We start from the raw sequence: 21,675 nt of genomic DNA, 5'->3' as shown, positions 1-21,675 counted from the left end.
CCATGGTGCATCTGTAAACGTTGGTGAGAGTCGTATCGGACATGCCAAATTTCCTGAGCATAACAGTCGATCAAAGCTGATACGTTTCTCACCCCCATTCTCTCGCCTTTTCCCCGTAACCTTTGATCACCTTATCAATCACGAACCTATCTATCTCTGTTTTAAATACACTCAATGACCCGGCCTCCACAGCCTTCTGTGGCAATAAATTCCATAGATTCACTACCCTCTAGCTGAAGAAATTCCTCCTCATCTCGGTTCTATAGGGTCGTCCTTTACTCTGAGGCTGTGCCCTCGGGTCCCAGTCTCTCTTATCAATGGAAACATCTTCCCCATGTCCACTCTATCCAGGCCTTTCGGTATTCTGTAAGTTTCAATGAGATTCCCCTCCCTCATCCTTCTAAGCTCCATCCAGTACAGACCCAGACTCCTCAAAGATTCCTCATACGACAAGCTCTCCATTCCCGGGATCATTCTTGTGAACCTCCTCTGGACCCTCCTGGAGGCCAGCGCATCCTTCCTTAGATACAGGGCCCAAAACCGCTCACAGTATTCCAGATGTCTGACCAGAGCCTTAACTTTACATCTTTGAACCTGAGATTAAGCGCTGATCCCCATGTCTGCTCCATTTCCCAGCTGGTCTACTTCTGCCTCTGCAAAATCATCTATCTCTCTATCTTTCTCTCCTTCTCTGCCTCAGCTTATCCATGGTGGAAGATTCATCCGTGACTTTTACTGTTAGCCTCTCTCTCGTTAGCCCCCCTCACCCCCACGGCCAGCCTCGCGCTTCCCACCTCCAGCAGTTTGCGACTTGCACCATGGGGTGGCACGGTGGCACAGTGGTTAGCGCTGCTGCCTCACAGCGCCAGGGACCCAGCTTCGATTCCCGACTTGGGTGACTGTCTGTGCGGAGTCTGCATGTTCTCCCTGTGTCTGCGTGGGTTTCCTCCGGGTGCTCCGGTTTCCTCCCACAGTCCGAAAGATGTGCTGGTTAGGTGGATTGGCCGTGATAAATTGCCCCTTAGTGTCCTGGGATGCATAAATTAGAGGGATTAGCAGGGTCAATATGTGGGGTTACGGGAATAGGGCCTGGGTGGGATTGTGTTAGGTGCAGACTCGATGGGCCGAATGGCCACCTTCTGCACTGTAGGGATTCTATGAACTTGTCCAAAATTTCCATTGCTCACATCATAAATCACACCGAGCCCCATTCGCTCATCACCAGCCCTCCCACACGGTGTGTTTACTGACTTACATTGTCTCCTGGTCAGGCCACACTTGCATTTTAAAATTCTCTTGTAATTTTTAAAGTTTAAAATTTATTTACTAGCGTCACAAGTAGGTTTACATTAACACTGCAATGAAGTTACTGTGAAAATCCCCTAGTCGTCACACTCCGGCGCCTGTTCGGGTACACTGAGGGAGAATTTAGCATGGCCAATCCACCTAACCAACACATCTTCGGGACTGTGGGAGGAAACCGGAGCACCCGGAGGAAACCCACACAGACACGGGGAGAACGTGCAGACTCCACACAGTGACCCAAGCTGGGAATTGAACCCGGATCCCTGGCACTGTGAGGGAGCAGTACTAACCACTGTGCCACCTGCCGTCTCGGCCTCACCATCACACCCCTATATGGCTTCAATGTCCCACCCCACTCTGCCTTCCCCGCTATATTGCAGTAACCCCCACTGCCCTACAATCCTCCGAGATATCTGCGCGGCTCCAATTCCCGACTTTTATTCATCCCTGAAATAGCTTCTCAGAGGCCAGCGTCGCTTCACCAGATTCCCTTTATTTACAAACTTAATTCCTCTCCTTCGAGTGCTCTTACATCCTATGCCTCAGTTAATAAATGCCTTCTTAGCCACCTTATCGACCTGTCCTGCTGCCTTCATGGACATGTACCCCAAGGTCCCTCTGTACATCCCAGGGTCCAACCGTTCACTGCATGCTCCATTGCCTCGTTAGTCCTCCCAACAGGCATTACAAAAGATGCAGGAGCAGAATTAGGCCATTCGGCCCATTGAGTCCACTCCACCATTCGATCATGGCTGATATGCTCCTCATCCCCATTTCCCTGCCTTCTCCCCATAACCCTTCAACCCATTACCAATTAAAAATCTGTCTAACTCCTCCTTAAATTTACTCACTGTCCCAGCATCCACCGCACTTTGGGGTAGCGAATTCCACAGATTCACAACCCTTTGGGAGAAGTAGATTCTCCTCAACTCTGTTTTAAATTTGCTGCCCCTTATCCGAAGACTATGACCTTGCGTCCCAGAATGCCCCACAAGAGGAAGCACCTTCTCCAGGTCTACTTTATCCATGCCTTTTATCATCTTATAGTACCATACACTTGTCAGGGTGAAATTCCGTTTGCCACTGTTCTGCCCATCTGAGCAGCCCGTCTATATCATCCTGTAATCTCGGGCTTTGTTCCTCGCCTCTTGACCACTATTTACTCACTATCGCTCTGTGTGCTGAGGTCAGGGCAACACCTAAGATCAGACAGGCAGCTGAAGGAGAGGTCAAGGGACTGGAGACCACCTATGGGATGAGGACTACTGCTCGGCGTGGAGGTGAAAGGTTAACACTTGGGCATTGCGGCTCTGCGCAAAGATTCTTTGGGATCCCTCAGCAGGCCAACAGTCGGCAGCGTCGTGGCACCTGGAAACAGTGGGTCATGAGTGGGCATCCTTAAGACGCCATCCCAGAGACTCGGACTATTCCCAGTTGCACTTGGAATGAACGGCCACGTCTGCGACAGCTGTAAGGAGCTAAGAGTCAGTGGACAAATCCAGTAGGGAATCCTGGAGCAAGCTCTTTGCCTGGGGAAGGGTGAGGATTTCTAAATCACTATCACAGGGAGTAGATGAGAGAGACGATAGACAAGCGCATGAGGGGCAAAAGATAGAACATGTTTTGTTTTATTCTTTCGTGGGACATGGGCATCGCTGGCTGGCCAGCATTTGTTGCTCATCCTTAGTTGCCCTTGGAGAGTCAACCACATTGCTGCAGTTCTGGAGTCACATAGAACAGTACAGCACAGAACAGGCCCTTCGGCCCACGATGTTGTGCCGAGCTTTATCTGAAACCAAGATCAAGCTATCCCACTCCCTATCAACCTGCTGTGCTCCATGTGCCTATCCAATAACCGCTTAAATGTTCCTAAAGTGTCTGACTCCACTATCACTGCAGGCAGTCCATTCCACACCCCAACCACTCTCTGCGTAAAGAACCTACCTTCCATCCTACATGTAGACCAGACCGGGTAAGGATGGCAGATTTCCTTCCCTGAAGGACATTAGTGAACCAGATGGGTTTTTCCAACAATCGACAATGGTTTCATGGTCATCATTAGATTCTTATTTCCAGATGGGTTTTTTTGCCGTGGCGGGATTCGAACCCGGGTCCCCAGAACATTAGCTGAGTTTCTGGATCAATAGTTGAGCAATACAGTTAGTACTACTGCCCCACAGCGCTAGGGACTTGGGTTCGATTCCTGGCCTCAGGTAACCGTCTGTGCGGAGTCTGCACGTTCTCCCCCGTGTCTGCGTGGGTTTCCTCCCGCAGTCCAAAGATGTGCGGGTTAAGTTGATTGGCCGTGTTAAATTACCCCTTGGTGTCTTGGGATGCGTTGGTTAGAGGGATCAGCAGGGTCAATATGTGGGGTTACGGGGATAGGGCCCAGGTGGGATTGCGGTCGGTACAGACTTGATGGGCTGAATGGCCTCCTCCTGCACTGTGGGAATTCTATGATTATTACCACCAAGCCTTCACCTCTCCTACTGTTGATGGGGTTCGATGATGCGTTAGGGGTGGGGGGGAGGAAGCGAGTGTTGGGGGAGGCTCATGTGGAGTCTAAGGAACAGCAAATACCAGTCGGGCTGAATGGCCCTGTCCCTGCAGTAGCATTTAAGTGTATGGGGCCTCCAACCCCCGGGAGTCAGGCCCTGAGGGATGGATGAGTAACTGCGGCTGACACAGCAAGATCGCAGTTTAATAAGTCACTCATCCCCAGGCATTCTCTCTCCCCCACCCCAGAAACCTCCCTAACAAGCTCTCACGGCCGTGCTGTGAATAGTGTAAGCGTCCCCGGTGTACCCTCCTGCAGATTGCTCCTGGGCCGACCACCTCGGCCTTCAAACACACGCACCCTGGTGGCGCGGACTGCATCCCTCTCACGGTGAAAACTGCTTTCAACGCAGTTCCGGGGCTGAGGGAAAACATACATTAAAAGGATCACAGTTCTGTATATATCTGTGTACATTTCCATGCATTAGCATAACTTTCCCTTCACTCTGACAACCCAGCCAACAATCAAAATTTGCAGTCTTTTTTTTGTCTCTCCTGCACACGGACTCTGAATCTTTTCCGTCTTTCAAGGATGTGTGAAGGTCATTTTCAGCTGCTGCAGAGTGCAAAGTGGCTATTCACCACTGCCTGTGGGAGGCCCAGTTCGCACCCAGTCCCGTTCGCCCCTCTGCTCGCCATCCTGCTCCAGCCACACCGCACATTTTAAAATTCACAACCCTGGTTTTCAGGAAGCGAAGGTAATTCAGCAAGTTTAAAGTTTCTTTAGCAGTGTGCAGGTAGGCTTACTTATATTAACACTGCAATGAAGTTACTGTGATAATCCCCCAGTTGCCACACTCCGGCGCCTGTTCGGGTAACACTGAGGGAGAATTTAACATGTGCTGGTTAGGGTGCATTGGCCATGCTAAATTCTCCCTCAGTGTACCCGAACAGGCGACGAGTGGATTTTCACAGTAACTTCATTGCAGTGTTCATAGAATCATAGAATCCCTACAGTGCAGAAGGAGGCCATTCGGCCCATCGAGTCTGCACCGACCACAATCCCACCCAGGCCCTACCCCCACATATTTTACCCGCTAATCCCTCTAACCTACGCATCTCTGGACTCTAAGGGGCAATTTTTAACCTGGCCAATCAACCTAACCCGCACATCTTTGGACTGTGGGAGGAAACCGGAGCACCCGGAGGAAACCCACACAGACACGAGGAGAATGTGCAAACTCCACACAGACAGTGACCCGAGCCGGGAATCGAACCCGGGACCCTGGAGCTGTGAAGCAGCAGTGCTAACCACTGTGCTACCGTGCCGTAAGCCTACTTGTAACACAAAGAAATAAACTTCATAGACTATCTACAGTGCAGGAGGCCATTCGGCCCATTGAGTCTGCACCGACCACAATCCACATAACCCTACATATTTATCCTGCTAATCCTCTTGACACTAAGGGGCTATTCAGCATGGCCAATCCACCTAACCTTTCAGACTGTGGGAGGAAACCAGAGCACCCGGAGGAAACCCACGCAAACACAGGGAGAACGTGCAAACTCCACACAGACAGTGACCCGAAGGCTGCGAATCGAACCCGGGACCCTGAAGCTGTGAGGCAGCAGTGCGAGCCACTGTGCCGCTAGACTATTAACCCAGAAACTCAGTAAAATGTCCCAGGGACCCGTGTTCGAATCCCGTCACGGCAGATGGTGGAATTTGAATTCAATTTTTAAAAAATCAGGAATTAAGAATCTACTGATGTCGATTGTCGGAAAAACCCATCAGTTTATCAGTGTCATAAGTAGGCTGAGCCGGTGCAGACTCGATTGGCTGAATAGCCTCCTTCTGTACTGTAGGGATTCTATGGTTCATTCCCTGCTCCCCCTCCCCTCGCTCACTGTTTGTGACCTGTTTGTTTTGACGCGAGGCTCATTCGAAGGGGTCTCCTACTCTCCCACCAATGGACGGAAAGTCACCCCTTCTCCAGCGACCTTGCGGAAACCCTTTGTGAAGAACATATCCCAGGGCTGCCGGCGTGAATACCAAGTACAAGCGGACTCTTGTAAGAAAGGAATGAATAAAGATGACTGCACAATAGGAGCTCTGGCAGGCTGTCATTCCCAGAGAGATGAGTGAAAACAGGAACCGGTCAAAACTAAGAGACAAGATTCCTCCAAGGAATTAACGTGCGTCACTGAACCAGCAAATTGATTTGAAATGTCAGCTAACTTCCCGGGCAATGTCACACCCAGGAGTTCTGTCGGTCCTGAACTCCCCACCCCTGACTCCCTTCTGCCCTCTTCATTTCCCCCATGCCCTGCCCTTTGATTCCCATTTCCCTTCACTTCCCCCTTGACCCCTCACTCATAAGATTGATAGAAATAGCAGCAGGAGGAGGCCATTCGGTCCATCAAGCCTGCTTGGCCATTCAACAAGATCATGGCTGATACTAATACAGGCCTGAACTCCCAAGAGGCCTTCCCCCCACCTCCCAACCCCCGCACTCTCTCTCTTTTGCCAATCAATAATCTGTCTAATTCAGCTTTGAATACATTTGTGCTTTGGCAGGATGAGGTTTAAGGGTGGTCATGGTGGCACAGTGGGTTAGCACTGCTGCCTCGCAGCGCCAGGGACCCGGGTTCGATTCCCGGCCTGGGTCGCTGTCTGTGCGGAGTTTGCATGTTCTCCCCGTGTCGGCGTGGGTTCCTCAACCTCTCCTCGTAGCTACTATGCTCCAGTCCTGGCAATGCTTCTAGGGTGGCGCAATGGTTAGCACTGCTGCTTCACAGCGCCAGGGACCCAGGCTCAATTCCAGCCTCGGGTGGCTGCGTGGAGTTTATACGTTCTCCCCCGTGTCTGCGTGGGTTTCCTCCGGGTTTCCTCCTACACTCCAAAGATGTGCGGGGTAGGTGGATTGACCATGCTAAATTGCCCCTCAGTGTCAGGGAGATTAGCAGGGTAAATATGTGGGGTCACAGGGAATAGGGCCTGGGTGGGATTGTGGACGGTGCAGGCTCGATGGGCCGAATGGTTTCCTTCTGCACTGTAGGGATTCTATAAACAGCCCTCACAGCAATTTGTAGATTTCTACTGTTAATCCGTACACACAACATTGTTTAATTTCCAATCTGGTCGACAGCACGGTTTATGATAGAAACTTTACCCAGAAACAGGATTCATTATCTCCTCCTCACTCACTTCCTGTCCTGCTAACAGCAAACAGCCAAGGTTTCTTTCGGATCTCAGATCTTTAGGGCGTGCAAGTTCATCACACAAGTTATGCTACTGCTATGGGACCCTGTAATGCTCAAAGTTCACTGGGGAATAAGCATTTGTTGGGAAAAGTGTGCGATCTTACTTTGATCCGCTTTTACCTATTCGTCTCTCCCCATAGCCTGCATCCTCCCCCCGCAGCCTGTATCCTCCCCCCGCAGCCTGTATCCTCCCCCTCTCGCAGCCTGTATCCTCAGCCCCCCGCAGCCTGTATCCTCCTCCACCCCCAGCCTGTATCCTTCTCCCCCCGCAGCCAGTATCCTCCCCCCACAGCCTGTATCCTCCCCCGACAGCCTGCATCCTCCTCCCCCCGCAGCCTGCATCCTCCTCCCCCCGCAGCCTGCATCCTCCTCCCACCGCAGCCTGCATCCTCCCCCCGCAGCCTGCATCCTCCCCCTCTCGCAGCCTGTATCCTCCCCCCGCAGCCTGCATCCTCCTCCCCCCGCAGCCTGCATCCTCCCCCCCGCGCAGCCTGCATCCTCCCCCCCGCAGCCTGTATCCTCCCCCTCTCGCAGCCTGTATTCTCCCCCCGCAGCCTGCAACCTCCTCCCCCCGCAGCCTGCATCCTCCCCCCCTCGCAGCCTGTATCCTCCCCCTCTCGCAGCCTGTATCCTCCCCCCTCGCAGCCTGTATCCTCCCCCCTCGCAGCCTGCATCCTCCCCCCGCAGCCTGCATCCTCCCCTCGCAGCCTGCATCCTCCCCTCGCAGCCTGCATCCTCCCCCCGCAGCCTGCATCCTCCCCCCGCAGCCTGCATCCTCCCCCCGCAGCCTGCATCCTCCCCTCGCAGCCTGCATCCTCCCCCGCAGCCTGTATCCTTCCCTCGCAGCCTGTATCCTCCCCCCGCAGCCTGTATCCTCCCCTCGCAGCCTGCATCCTCCTCCCCCCGCAGCCTGTATCATCCACCCCCCGCAGCCTGTATCATCCACCCCCCGCAGCCTGCATCCGCCTCCCCCCGCAGCCTGCATCCTCCTCCCCCCGCAGCCTGTATCCTCCCCTCGCAGCCTGCATCCTCCCCCCGCAGCCTGTATCCTCCCCTTGCAGCCTGCATCCTCCTCCCCCCGCAGCCTGTATCCTCCCCTCGCAGCCTGCATCCTCCTCCCCCCGCAGCCTGTATCATCCACCCCCCGCAGCCTGTATCATCCACCCCCCGCAGCCTGCATCCGCCTCCCCCCGCAGCCTGCATCCTCCTCCCCCCGCAGCCTGTATCCTCCCCTCGCAGCCTGCATCCTCCCCCCGCAGCCTGTATCCTCCCCTTGCAGCCTGCATCCTCCTCCCCCCGCAGCCTGTATCCTCCTCCCCCCGCAGCCTGCATCCTCCTCCCCCGGCAGCCTGCACCCTCCTCCCCCCGCAGCCTGCACCCTCCTCCCCCCGCAGCCTGCATCCTCCTCCCCCCCCGCAGCCTGCATCCTCCTCCCCCCCCGCAGCCTGCATCCTCCTCACCCCGCAGCCTGTATCGTCCCCTCGCAGCCTGTATCCTCCACCCCTCGCAGCCTGTATCCTCCTCCCCTCACAGCCTGTATCCTCCCCCCCTCGCAGCCTGTATCCTCCTCCCCTCGCAGCCTGTGACCTCCCCTCGCAGCCTGTATCCTCCTCCCCCCACAGCCTGCATCCTCCCCCCGCAGCCTGCATCCTCCCCCCGCAGCCTGCATCCTCCCCCCACAGCCTGCATCCTCCCCCCACAGCCAGCATCCTCCCCCCACAGCCTGCATCCTCCCCCCACAGCCTGCATCCTCCCCCGCAGCCTGTATCCTTCCCTCGCAGCCTGTATCCTCCCCCCGCAGCGTGTATCCTCCCCTCGCAGCCAGCATCCTCCTCCCCCCGCAGCCTGCACCCTCCTCCCCCCGCAGCCTGCACCCTCCTTCCCCCGCAGACTGCATCCTCCCCCCGCAGCCTGCATCCTCCCCCCACAGCCTGTATCCTCCCCTCGCAGCCTGTATCCTCCTCCCCCCACAGCCTGCATCCTCCTCCCCCCACAGCCTGCATCCTCCCCCCGCAGCCTGTATCCTCCCCTCGCAGCCTGTATCCTCCCCTCGCAGCCTGTATCCTCCCCTCGCAGCCTGCATCCTCCTCCCCCCGCAGCCTGTATCCTCCTCCCCCCACAGCCTGTATCCTCCCCCCGCAGCCTGTATCCTCCTCCCCCCGCAGCCTGCACCCTCCTCCCCCCGCAGCCTGCACCCTCCTCCCCCCGCAGCCTGCACCCTCCTCCCCCCGCAGCCTGCACCCTCCTCCCCCCGCAGCCTGCATCCTCCCCCCGCAGCCTGTATCCTTCCCCCCCCGCAGCCTGCATCCTCCTCCCCCCCCGCAGCCTGCATCCTCCTCCCCCCGCAGCCTGTATCCTCCACCCCTCGCAGCCTGTATCCTCCTCCCCTCACAGCCTCTTTCCTCCCCCCCTCGCCGTTTGCATCCTCCCCCCCCTCGCAGCCTGTATCCTCCTCCCCTCGCAGCCTGTGTCCTCCCCTCGCAGCCTGTATCCTCCTCCCCTGCAGCCTGTATCCTCCTCCCCCCGCAGCCTGCATCCTCCCCCCGCAGCCTGCATCCTCCCCCCGCAGCCTGCATCCTCCCCCCGCAGCCTGCATCCTCCCCCCGCAGCCTGCATCCTCCGCTCGCAGCCTGTATCCTCCCCCCGCAGCCTGCATCCTCCCCCCGCAGCCTGCATCCTCCCCCTGCAGCCTGCATCCTCCCCCCCGCAGCCTGTATCCTCCCCTCGCAGCCTATATCCTCCCACCCCCTCGCAGCCTGCATCCTCCTCCTCCCGCAGCCTGTATCCTCCCCCCGCAGCCTACATCCTCCTCCCCCCGCAGCCTGTATCCTCCCCCCCCCGCAGCCTGCATCCTCCCCCCCCCGCAGCCTGCATCCTCCTCCCCCCGCAGCCTGCATCCTCCTCCCCTCGCAGCCTGCATCCTCCTCCCCCCGCAGCCTGTATCCTCCTCCCCTCGCAGCCTGTATCCTCCTCCCCTCGCAGCCTGTATCCTCCTCCCCCCGCAGCCTGTATCCTCCTCCCCCCGCAGCCTGTATCCTCCTCCCCCCGCAGCCTGCATTCTGTCTCCCCCCGCAGCCTGCATTCTGTCTCCCCCCGCAGCCTGTATCCTCCTCCCCTCGCAGCCTGTATCCTCCTCCCCTCGCCGCCTGCATCCTCCCCCCCTCGCAGCCTGTATCCTCCTCCCCTCGCAGCCTGTATCCTCCCCTCGCAGCCTGTATCCTCCTCCCCCCGCAGCCTGTATTCTCCTCCCCCCGCAGCCTGTATCCTCCTCCCCCCGCAGCCTGTAACCTCCTTCCCCCGCAGCCTGTAACCTCCTTCCCCCGCAGCCTGCATCCTGCCTCCCCCCGCAGCCTGTATCCTCCTCCCATCGCAGCCTGCATTCTGTCTCCCCCCACAGCCTGTATCCTCCCCTCCCCATTTCCCTTCACCTCCCCCTTGACCCCTCACTCATAAGATTGATAGAAATAGCAGCAGGAGGAGGCCATTCGGTCCATCAAGCCTGCTTGGCCATTCAACAAGATCATGGCTGATACTAATACAGGCCTGAACTCCCAAGAGGCCTTCCCCCCACCTCCCAACCCCCGCACTCTCTCTCTTTTGCCAATCAATAATCTGTCTAATTCAGCTTTGAATACATTTGTGCTTTGGCAGGATGAGGTTTAAGGGTGGTCATGGTGGCACAGTGGGTTAGCACTGCTGCCTCGCAGCGCCAGGGACCCGGGTTCGATTCCCGGCCTGGGTCGCTGTCTGTGCGGAGTTTGCATGTTCTCCCCGTGTCGGCGTGGGTTCCTCAACCTCTCCTCGTAGCTACTATGCTCCAGCCCTGGCAATGCTTCTAGGGTGGCGCAATGGTTAGCACTGCTGCTTCACAGCGCCAGGGACCCAGGCTCAATTCCAGCCTCGGGTGGCTGCGTGGAGTTTATACGTTCTCCCCCGTGTCTGCGTGGGTTTCCTCCGGGTGCTCCGGTTTCCTCCTACACTCCAAAGATGTGCGGGGTAGGTGGATTGGCCATGCTAAATTGCCCCTCAGTCTCAGGGGGATTAGCAGGGTAAATATGTGGGGTCACAGGGAATAGGGCCTGGGTGGGATTGTGGACGGTGCAGGCTCGATGGGCCGAATGGTTTCCTTCTGCACTGTAGGGATTCTATAAACAGCCCTCACAGCAATTTGTAGATTTCTACTGTTAATCAGTACACACAACATTGTTTAATTTCCAATCTGGTCGACAGCACGGTTTATGATAGAAACTTTACCCAGAAACAGGATTCATTATCTCCTCCTCACTCACTTCCTGTCCTGCTAACAGCAAACAGCCAAGGTTTCTTTCTGATCTCAGATCTTTAGGGCGTGCAAGTTCATCACACAAGTTATGCTACTGCTATGGGACCCTGTAATGCTCAAAGTTCACTGGGGAATAAGCATTTGTTGGGAAAAGTGTGCGATCTTACTTTGATCCGCTTTTCCCTATTCGTCTCTCCCCATAGCCTGCATCCTCCCCCCGCAGCCTGTATCCTCCCCCTCTCGCAGCCTGTATCCTCCTCCCCCCGCAGCCTGTATCCTCCTCCCCCCGCAGCCTGTATCCTCCCCCTCTCGCAGCCTGTATCCTCCTCCCCCTGCAGCCTGTATCCTCCTCCCCCTGCAGCCTGTATCCTCCTCCCCCCGCAGCCTGCATCCTCCTCCCCCCGCAGCCTGCATCCTCCCCCCCTCGCAGCCTGCATCCTCCCCCCTCGCAGCCTGTATCCTCCCCCTCTCGCAGCCTGCACCCTCCCCCCCTCGCAGCCTGCATCCTCCCCCCCTCGCAGCCTGCACCCTCCTCCCCCCGCAGCCTGCACCCTCCTCCCCCCGCAGCCTGCATCCTCCTCCCCCCGCAGCCTGTATCCTCCTCCCCCCGCAGCCTGTATCCTCCTCCACCGCAGCCTGTATCCTCCTCCCCTCGCAGCCTGTATCCTCCTCCCCCCGCAGCCTGTATCCTCCTCCCCCCGCAGCCTGTATCCTCCTCCCCCCGCAGCCTGTATCCTCCTCCCCCCGCAGCCTGTATCCTCCTCCCCCCGCAGCCTGTATCCTCCTCCCCCCGCAGCCTGTATCCTCCTCCCCCCGCAGCCTGTATCCTCCTCCCCCCGCAGCCTGTATCCTCCTCCCCCCGCAGCCTGTATCCTCCTCCCCCCGCAGCCTGTATCCTCCTCCCCCCGCAGCCTGTATCCTCCTCCCCCCGCAGCCTGTATCCTCCTCCCCCCGCAGCCTGTATCCTCCTCCCCCCGCAGCCTGTATCCTCCTCCCCCCGCAGCCTGTATCCTCCTCCCCCCGCAGCCTGTATCCTCCTCCCCCCGCAGCCTGTATCCTCCTCCCCCCGCAGCCTGTATCATCCTCCCCTCGCAGCCTGTATCCTCCCCTCGCAGCGCTGTCTCTCCTCTTTCTTTCCTACTCCCTCCTCCTCCTTCCATCTGTTCTATTTTCCTGAGCCCTCCCACTTCTATCTTCACTCTCTCCCTTGCTTTCACTCCTTCGCGCTCTCTACCCTTTTGACTTGCCCCTTCTTCCTCTTTCATCTTTTTCTTTCTCCAATATCTCCTCTTTGCTCCCCATTTATCTCTCCCTCTCAATCCCTTCCTCCTCCATCGCACTATTTCGTCCCCTCCCTCAGTTCCTTCTCATTCCCGCTTCTCTTCTTTCTCCCCTACCTCCCACCTTTCTAAACCTCTCCCTGCCATCCTACTGCCCCCTCCCCTCCCTCCCCACATTACTCCCTCTATCAATTCTTTATCTCACCATCCCTCCTCCATCTCCTAATGCTCCTTTCATTCTCTCTATCCCTCTCTCCTATCTTTCCTTTAGGAGAAAATCTCCATTACAAGGGAGGAAGTGTTCGGTTTTTTAGGTAACATTAAAACTGACAAAGCCCCAGGGCCTGATGGCATCTATCCTCGACTGCCCAGGGAGACGAGATGAAATTGATGGGCCTCTGACGGAAATCTTTGTCGCTTCTTTGGACACAGATGAGGTCCCTGAGGATTGGAGGATAGCGAATGTGGTCCCGTTGTTTAAGAAGGGTAGCAGGGATAACCCAGGAAATTATAGGCCGGTGAGCTTGACGTCCATGGTAGGGAAGTTGTTGGAGAGGATTCTTAGAGACAGGATGTATGTGCATTTAGAACGGAACAATCTCATTACTGACAGACAGCATGGTTTTGTAAGTGGGAGGTCGTGCCTTACAAATTTGGAGGAGTTTTTTGAGGAAGTGACAAAAACGGTTGACGAAGGAAGGGCTGTGGATGTCGTCTATATGGATTTCAGTAAGGCATTTGACAAAGTCCTACATGGCAGGTTGGTTAAGAAGGTTAAGGCTCATGGGATACAAGGAGAAGTGGCTAGATGGATAGAGAACTGGCTTGGCCACAGGATGTGGAGATGCCGGCGTTGGACTGCAGTAAGCACAGTAAGAAGTCTCACAACACCAGGTTAAAGTCCAACAGGTTTTTGCTACCAAATAAACCTGTTGGACTTTAACCTGGTGTTGTGAGACTTCTTACTTGGCCACAGGAGACAGAGGGGAGCGGTCGAAGGGTCTTTTTCCGGCTGGAGGTCTGTGACCAGTGGTGTTCATGATGTGGAGATGCCGGTGTTGGACTGGGGTAAACACAGTAAGAGTTTTAACAACACCAGGTTAAAGTCCAACAGGTTTATATAGTAGCAAATACCATTAGCTTTCGGAGCGCTACTCCTTCGTCAGATGGAGTGGAAATCTGCTCCCAAACAGGGCACAGAGACACAAAATCAAGTTACAGAATACTGATGAGAATGCGAATCCCTACAGCCAACCAGGTCTTAAAGATACAGACAATGTGAGTGGAGGGAGCATTAAGCACAGGTTAAAGAGATGTGTATTGTCTCCAGACAGGACAGCCAGTGAGATTCTGCAAGTCCAGGAGGCAAGCTGTGGGGGTTACTGATAGTGTGACATAAACCCAACATCCCGGTTTAGGCCGTCTTCATGTGATGTTGGATTTATGTCACACTATCGGTAACCCCCACAGCTTGCCTCCTGGACTTGCAGAATCTCACTGGCTGTCCTGTCTGGAGACAATACACATCTCTTTAACCTGTGCTTAATGCTCCCTCCACTCACATTGTCTGTATCTTTAAGACCTGGTTGGCTGTAGGGATTCGCATTCTAATCAGTATTCTGTAACTTGATATTGTGTCTGTTTGAGAGCAGATATCCACTCCATCTGACGAAAGAGCAGCGCTCCAAAAGCTAATGGTACTGGCTACCAAATAAACCTGTTGGACTTTAACCTGGTGTTGTTAAAACTCTTACCAGTGGTGTTCCACAGGGTCTGTACTGGGACCTCTGCTATTTGTGATATATATAAATGATTTGGAAGAAGGTGTAACTGGTGTTATCAGCAAGTTTGCGGATGACACAAAGATGGCTGGACTTGCGGATAGCGATGAACATTGTCGGACAATACAGCAGGATATAGATAGGCTGAAAAATTGGGCAGAGAGGTGGCAGATGGAATTTAATCCAGATAAATGCAAATTGATGCATTTTGGAAGAACTAATGTAGGGAGGAGTTATACAATAAATGGCAGAGCCATCAAGAGTATAGAAACACAGAGGGACCTCGGTGTGCAAGTCCACAAATCCTTGAAAGTGGCAGCACAGGTGGAGAAGGTGGTGAAGAAGGCATATGGTATGCTTGCCTTTATAGGACGGGGTATAGAGTATAAAAGCTGGAGTCTGATGTTGCAGCTGTGTAGAACGCTGGTTCGGCCACATTTGGAGTACTGCGTCCAGTTCTGGTCGCCGCACTACCAGAAGGATGTGGAAGCTTTAGAAAGAGTGCAGAGAAGGTTTACCAGGATGTTGCCTGGTATGGAGGGTCTTAGCTATGAGGAGAGATTGGGTAAACTGGGCTTGTTCTCCCTGGAAAGACAGAGAATGAGGGGAGATCTAATAGAGGTGTACAAGATTATGAAGGGTATAGATAGGGTGAACAGTGGGAAGCTTTTTCCCAGGTCGGAGGTGACGATCACGAGGGGTCACGGGCTCAAGGTGAGAGGGGCGAAGTATAACTCAGATATTAGAGGGATGTTTTCTACACAGGGGATGGTGGGGGCCTAGAATGCGCTGCCAAGTAGGGTGGTGGAGGCAGACATAGTGGCATCATTTAAGACTTACCTGGATAGTCACATGAGCAGCCTGGGAATGGAGGGATACAAACGATTGGTCTAGTTGGACCAATGAGCGGCACAGACTTGGAGGGCCGAAGGGCCTGTTTCCTGTGCTGTACTGTTCTTTGTTCTTTCACTCTCCTTTCACTGTCGCTGTCCCTATCCCTCCTTTCTCTCTATCCATGCACAGGCCTCTCTCTATCTCAGTGTGTGTGGATAATCCCTATGATCAGGTGATCCGGGTCATGTGACTCTCTCGGACCCGACCCAACGCACCGTGCCTGATGATGATTGGGGTCATATGAATCAAACAAACCCGCCCCCACGCACCGTGCGTGATGATGATCTGGGTCATGTGACTCTCACGGACCCGCCCACACGCATCGTGCGTGATGACGACTGGTTCGTGTGACTCTCTCGGACCCGCCCCCACGCACCGTGCGTGATGATGATTAGGGTCATGTGACTCTCTCGGACCCGCCCCCACGCACCATGCGCACACGTCGTGCGTGAAGACGTCTGTGACCCGGAGCTGTTGAAGCGGGTGAGGGAGAAAAAAATATAAAATAATAGAGAGAGAGGGAGAGAGAGGGGATGGTGACCTGATATTGAGCACAGAGTAATGTTAGAGAGAGAGAGGGGGGATGGTGACCTGATATTGAGCACAGAGTAATGTTAGAGAGAGAGAGGGGGGATGGTGACCTGATACTGAGCACAGAGTAATGTTAGAGAGAGAGAGAGGGGATGGTGACCTGATACTGAGCACAGAGTAATGTTAGAGAGAGAGAGAGAGAGAGAGGGGATAGTGACCTGAGACTGAGCACAGAGTAATGTTAGAGAGAGGGAGAGAGAGAGGGGATGGTGACCTGATACTGAGCACAGAGTAATGTTAGAGAGAGAGAGGGGGGATGGTGACCTGATACTGAGCACAGAGTAATGTTAGAGAGAGAGAGAGAGAGAGAGGGGATAGTGACCTGAGACTGAGCACAGAGTAATGTTAGAGAGAGGGAGAGAGAGAGGGGATGGTGACCTGATACTGAGCACAGAGTAATGTTAGAGAGAGAGAGGGGGGATGGTGACCTGATACTGAGCACAGAGTAATGTTAGAGAGAGAGAGAGAGGATGGTGACCTGATACTGAGCACAGAGTAATGTTAGAGAGAGAGAGAGAGGATGGTGACCTGATACTGAGCACAGAGTAATGTTAGAGAGAGAGAGGGGATGGTGACCTGATACTGAGCACAGAGTAATGTTAGAGAGAGGGAGAGAGGATGGTGACCTGATACTGAGCACAGAGTAATGTTAGAGAGAGGGAGAGAGGGGATGGTGACCTGATACTGAGCACAGAGTAATGTTAGAGAGAGGGAGAGAGGATGGTGACCTGATACTGAGCACAGAGTAATGTTAGAGAGAGAGAGAGGATAGTGACCTGATACTGAGAACAGAGTAATGTTAGAGAGAGAGAGAGGATGGTGACCTGATACTGAGCACAGAGTAATGTTAGAGAGAGAGAGAGAGAGAGGATAGTGACCTGATACTGAGCACAGAGTAATGTTAGAGAGAGAGAGAGAGAGGGGCTGGTGACCTGATACTGAGCACTGAGTAATGTTAGAGAGAGAGAGAGAGGGGATGGTGACCTGATACTGAGCACTGTGTAATGTTAGAGAGAGAGAGAGAGGATGGTGACCTGATACTGAGCACAGAGTAATGTTAGAGAGAGGGAGAGAGGATGGTGACCTGATACTGAGCACAGAGTAATGTTAGAGAGAGAGAGAGGGGATGGTGACCTGATACTGAGCACTGAGTAATGTTAGAGAGAGAGAGAGGGGGGATGGTGACCTGATACTGAGCACAGAGTAATTTTAGAGAGAGAGAGAGAGAGAGGGGATGGTGACCTGATACTGAGCACAGAGTAGTGTTAGAGAGAGAGAGGGGATGGTGACCTGATACTGAGCACAGAGTAATGTTAGAGAGAGAGAGAGGATGGTGACCTGATACTGAGCACAGAGTAATGTTAGAGAGAGAGAGAGGATGGTGACCTGATACTGAGCACAGAGTAATGTTAGAGAGAGGGAGAGAGGATGGTGACCTGATACTGAACACCGAGTAATGTTAGAGAGAGAGAGAGAGAGAGGGGATGGTGACCTGATACTGAGCACAGAGTAATGGGAGAGAGGGGATGGTGACCTGATACTGAGCACAGAGTAATGTTAGAGAGAGAGAGAGGATAGTGACGTGATACTGAGCACTGAGTAATGTTAGAGAGAGAGAGAGAGAGGGGATGGTGACCTGATACTGAGCACAGAGTAATGTCAGAGAGAGAGAGAGAGGGGATGGTGACCTGATCCTGAGCACAGAGTAATGTTAGAGAGAGAGAGAGGGGATGGTGACCTGATACTGAGCACAGAGTAATGTGAGAGAGAGAGAGGGGGGATGGTGACCTGATACTGAGCACAGAGTAATGTTAGAGAGAGAGAGAGAGGGGATGGTGACCTGATACTGAGCACAGAGTAATGTTAGAGAGGGAGAGAGGGGATGGTGACCTGATACTGAGCACAGAGTAATGTTAGAGAGAGAGAGAGAGGGAATGGTGACCTGATACTGAGCACAGAGTAATATTAGAGAGAGAGGGAGCGAGAGGGGATGGTGACCTGATACTGAGCACAGAGTAATGTTAGAGAGAGAGAGAGAGGGGATGGTGACCTGATACTGAGCACAGAGTAATGTTAGAGAGAGGGAGAGAGAGAGGGGATGGTGACCTGATACTGAGCACAGATTAATGTTAGAGAGAGAGAGAGAGAGGATGGTGACCTGATACTGAGCACAGAGTAATGGTAGAGAGAGAGAGGAGATGGTGACCTGATACTGAGCACAGAGTAATGTTAGAGAGAGAGAGGATGGTGACCTGATACTGAGCACAGAGTAATGTTAGAGAGAGAGAGAGGATGGTGACCTGATCCTGAGCACAGAGTAATGTTAGAGAGAGAGAGGGGATGGTGACCTGATACTGAGAACAGAGTAATGTTAGAAAGAGAGAGAGAGAGGGGATGGTGACCTGATACTGAGCACTGAGTAATGTTAGAGAGAGAGAGGGGATGGTGACCTGATACTGAACACAGAGTAATGTTAGAGAGAGAGAGAGAGGGGATGGTGACCTGATACTGAGCACAGAGTAATGTTAGAGAGAGAGAGAGGGGATGGTGACCTGATACTGAGCACAGAGTAATGTTAGAGAGAGAGAGAGAGAGGGGATGGTGACCTGATACTGAGCACTGAGTAATGTTAGAGAGAGAGAGAGAGGGGATGGTGACCTGATACTGAGCACTGAGTAATGTTAGAGAGAGAGAGAGGATAGTGACCTGATACTGAGCACAGAGTAATGTTAGAGAGAGAGAGAGAGAGAGAGGGGATGGTGACCTGATACTGAGCACTGAGTAATGTTAGAGAGAGAGAGAGGATCGTGACCTGATACTGAGCACAGAGTAATGTTAGAGAGAGAGAGAGAGAGAGAGGGGATGGTGACCTGATACTGACCACAGAGTAATGTTAGAGAGAGAGAGAGAGGGGATGGTGACCTGATACTGAGCACAGAGTAATGTTAGAGAGAGAGAGAGGGGATGGTGACCTGATACTGAGCACAGAGTAATGTTAGAGAGAGAGAGAGAGGATGGTGATCTGATACTCAGCACAGAGTAATGTTAGAGAGAGAGAGAGAGAGAGAGGGGGGATGGTGACCTGATACTGAGCACAGAGTAATGTTAGAGAGAGAGAGAGGGGGGATGGTGACCTGATACTGAGCACAGAGTAATGTTAGAGAGAGAGAGAGGGGATGGTGACCTGATACTGAGCACAGAGTAATGTTAGAGAGAGAGAGAGAGAGAGAGGATGGTGATCTGATACTGAGCACAGAGTAATGTTAGAGAGAGGGGATGGTGACCTGATACTGAACACAGAGTAATGTTAGAGAGATAGAGAGGGGATGGTGACCTGATACTGAGCACAGAGTAATGTTAGAGAGAGAGAGAGGGGATGGTGACCTGATACTGAGCACAGAGTAATGTTAGAGAGAGAGAGAGGGGGGATGGTGACCTGATACTGAGCACAGAGTAATGAGAGAGAGAGAGGGGATGGTGACCTGATACTGAGCACAGAGTAATGTTAGAGAGAGAAAGAGAGGGGATGGTGACCTGATACTGAGCACAGAGTAATGTTAGAGAGAGAGAGAGGGGATGGTGACCTGATACTGAGCACAGAGTAATGTTAGAGAGAGAGAGAGGGGCTGGTGACCTGATACTGAGCACAGAGTAATGTTAGAGAGAGAGAGAGGGGATGGTGACCTGATACTGAGCACAGAGTAATGTTAGAGAGAGAGGGGGGATGGTGACCTGATACTGAGCACAGAGTAATGTTAGAGAGAGAGAGAGGGGATGGTGACCTGATACTGAGCACAGAGTAATGTTAGAGAGGGAATGGTGACCTGATACTGAGCACAGAGTAATGTTAGAGAGAGAGAGGAGATGGTGACCTGATACTGAGCACAGAGTAATGTTAGAGAGGGAATGGTGACCTGATACTGAGCACAGAGTAATGTTAGAGAGAGAGAGGAGATGGTGACCTGATACTGAGCACAGAGTAATGTTAGAGAGAGAGAGGAGATGGTGACCTGATACTGAGCACAGAGTAATGTTAGAGAGAGAGAGAGAGGGGATTGTGACCTGATACTGAGCACAGAGTAATGTTAGAGAGGGAATGGTGACCTGATACTGAGCACCGAGTAATGTTAGAGAGAGAGAGAGCGAGAGGGGATGGTGACCTGATACTGAGCACAGAGTAATGTTAGAGAGAGAGAGGGGATGGTGACCTGGGACTGAGCACAGAGTAATGTTAGAGAGAGGGAGAGAGAGAGGGGATGGTGATCTGATACTGAGCACAGATTAATGTTAGAGAGAGAGAGGATGGTGACCTGATACTGAGCACAGAGTAATGTTAGAGAGAGAGAGGGGATGGTGACCTGATACTGAGCACAGAGTAATGTTAGAGAGAGAGAGGATGGTGACCTGATACTGAGCACCGAGTAATGTTAGAGAGAGAGAGGGGATGGTGACCAGATACTGAGCACAGAGTAATGTTAGAGAGAAAGAGAGGAGATGGTGACCTGATACTGAGCACAGAGTAATGGTCGAGAGAGAGAGGATGGTGACCTGATACTGAGCACAGAGTAATGTTAGAGAGAGAGGGGATGGTGACCTGATACTGAGCACAGAGTAATGTTAGAGAGAGAGGGGATGGTGACCTGATACTGAGCACAGAGTAACGTTCGAGAGAGAGAGAGAGAGGATGGTGACCTGACACTGAGCACAGAGTAATGTTAGAGAGAGAGAGAGAGAGGGGATGGTGACCTGATACTCAGCACAGAGTAATGTGAGAGAGAGAGAGAGCGAGAGAGAGGGGATGGTGACCTGATACTGAGCACAGAGTAATGTTAGAGAGAGAGAGGAGATGGTGACCTGATACTGAGCACAGAGTAATGTTAGAGAGAGAGAGAGAGAGGGGATAGTGACCTGATACTGAGCACAGAGTAATGTGAGAGAGAGAGAGAGAGAGGGGATGGTGACCTGATACTGAGCACAGAGTAATGTTAGAGAGAGGGGATGGTGACCTGATACTGAGCACAGAGTAATGTTAGAGAGAGAGGGGATGGTGACCTGATACTGAGCACAGAGTAATGTTCGCGAGAGAGAGAGAGGATGGTGACCTGATACTGAGCACAGAGTAATGTTAGAGACAGAGGGGATGGTGACCTGATACTGAGCACAGAGTAATGTTAGAGAGAGAGAGAGAGGGGATAGTGACCTGATACTGAGCACAGAAAATGTTAGAGAGAGAGAGAGGATGGTGACCTGATACTGAGCACAGAGTAATGTTAGAGAGAGAGGGGATGGTGACCTGACACTGAGCACAGAGTAATGTTAGAGAGAGAGAGAGAGAGAGAGGGGATGGTGACCTGATACTGAGCACAGAGTAATGTTAGAGAGAGGGAGAGAGAGAGGGGATGGTGATCTGATACTGAGCACAGAGTAATGTTAGAGTGAGAGAGAGAGAGAGGGGATAGTGACCTGATACTGAGCACAGAGTAATGTTAGAGAGAGAGAGAGGGGATGGTGACCTGATACTGAGCACAGAGTAATGTTAGAGAGAGAGAGAGGGGATGGTGACCTGATACTGAGCACAGAGTAATGTTAGAGAGAGAGAGAGGGGATGGTGACCTGATACTGAGCACAGAGTAATGTTAGAGAGAGAGAGAGGGGATAGTGACCTGATACTGAGCACAGAGTAATGTTAGAGAGAGAGAGGGGGGATGGTGACCTGATACTGAGCACAGAGTAATGTTAGAGAGAGAGAGAGGGGATGGTGACCTGATACTGAGCACAGAGT

The 21,675-nt window shown here is 53.3% G+C and overlaps 1 protein-coding gene across 2 annotated transcripts in view; it reads left to right on the top strand.

Moving 5' to 3' along the window:
• The first annotated feature begins 15,694 nt into the window (after nucleotides 1-15,694).
• LOC144496838 (protein CutA homolog) overlaps nucleotides 15,695-21,675 on the top strand; it is a 49,796-nt gene continuing 43,815 nt past the window's right edge. The window contains exon 1 of one of the 2 annotated variants that reach the window (XM_078217402.1): nucleotides 15,695-15,785. The gene's annotated coding sequence lies outside the window, so the exon portion shown is untranslated. The remainder of the gene's footprint in view (nucleotides 15,786-21,675) is intronic. The other variant, XM_078217401.1, reaches the window with a different exon arrangement.

Source organism: Mustelus asterias, chromosome 8 (genome assembly GCF_964213995.1).
Source record: "Mustelus asterias chromosome 8, sMusAst1.hap1.1, whole genome shotgun sequence".
In the NCBI taxonomy this organism is placed as follows: domain Eukaryota; kingdom Metazoa; phylum Chordata; class Chondrichthyes; order Carcharhiniformes; family Triakidae; genus Mustelus; species Mustelus asterias.
The sequence above is the reverse complement of the archived record's forward strand: the minus strand, read 5'-3'. Positions and strand labels throughout refer to the sequence as shown.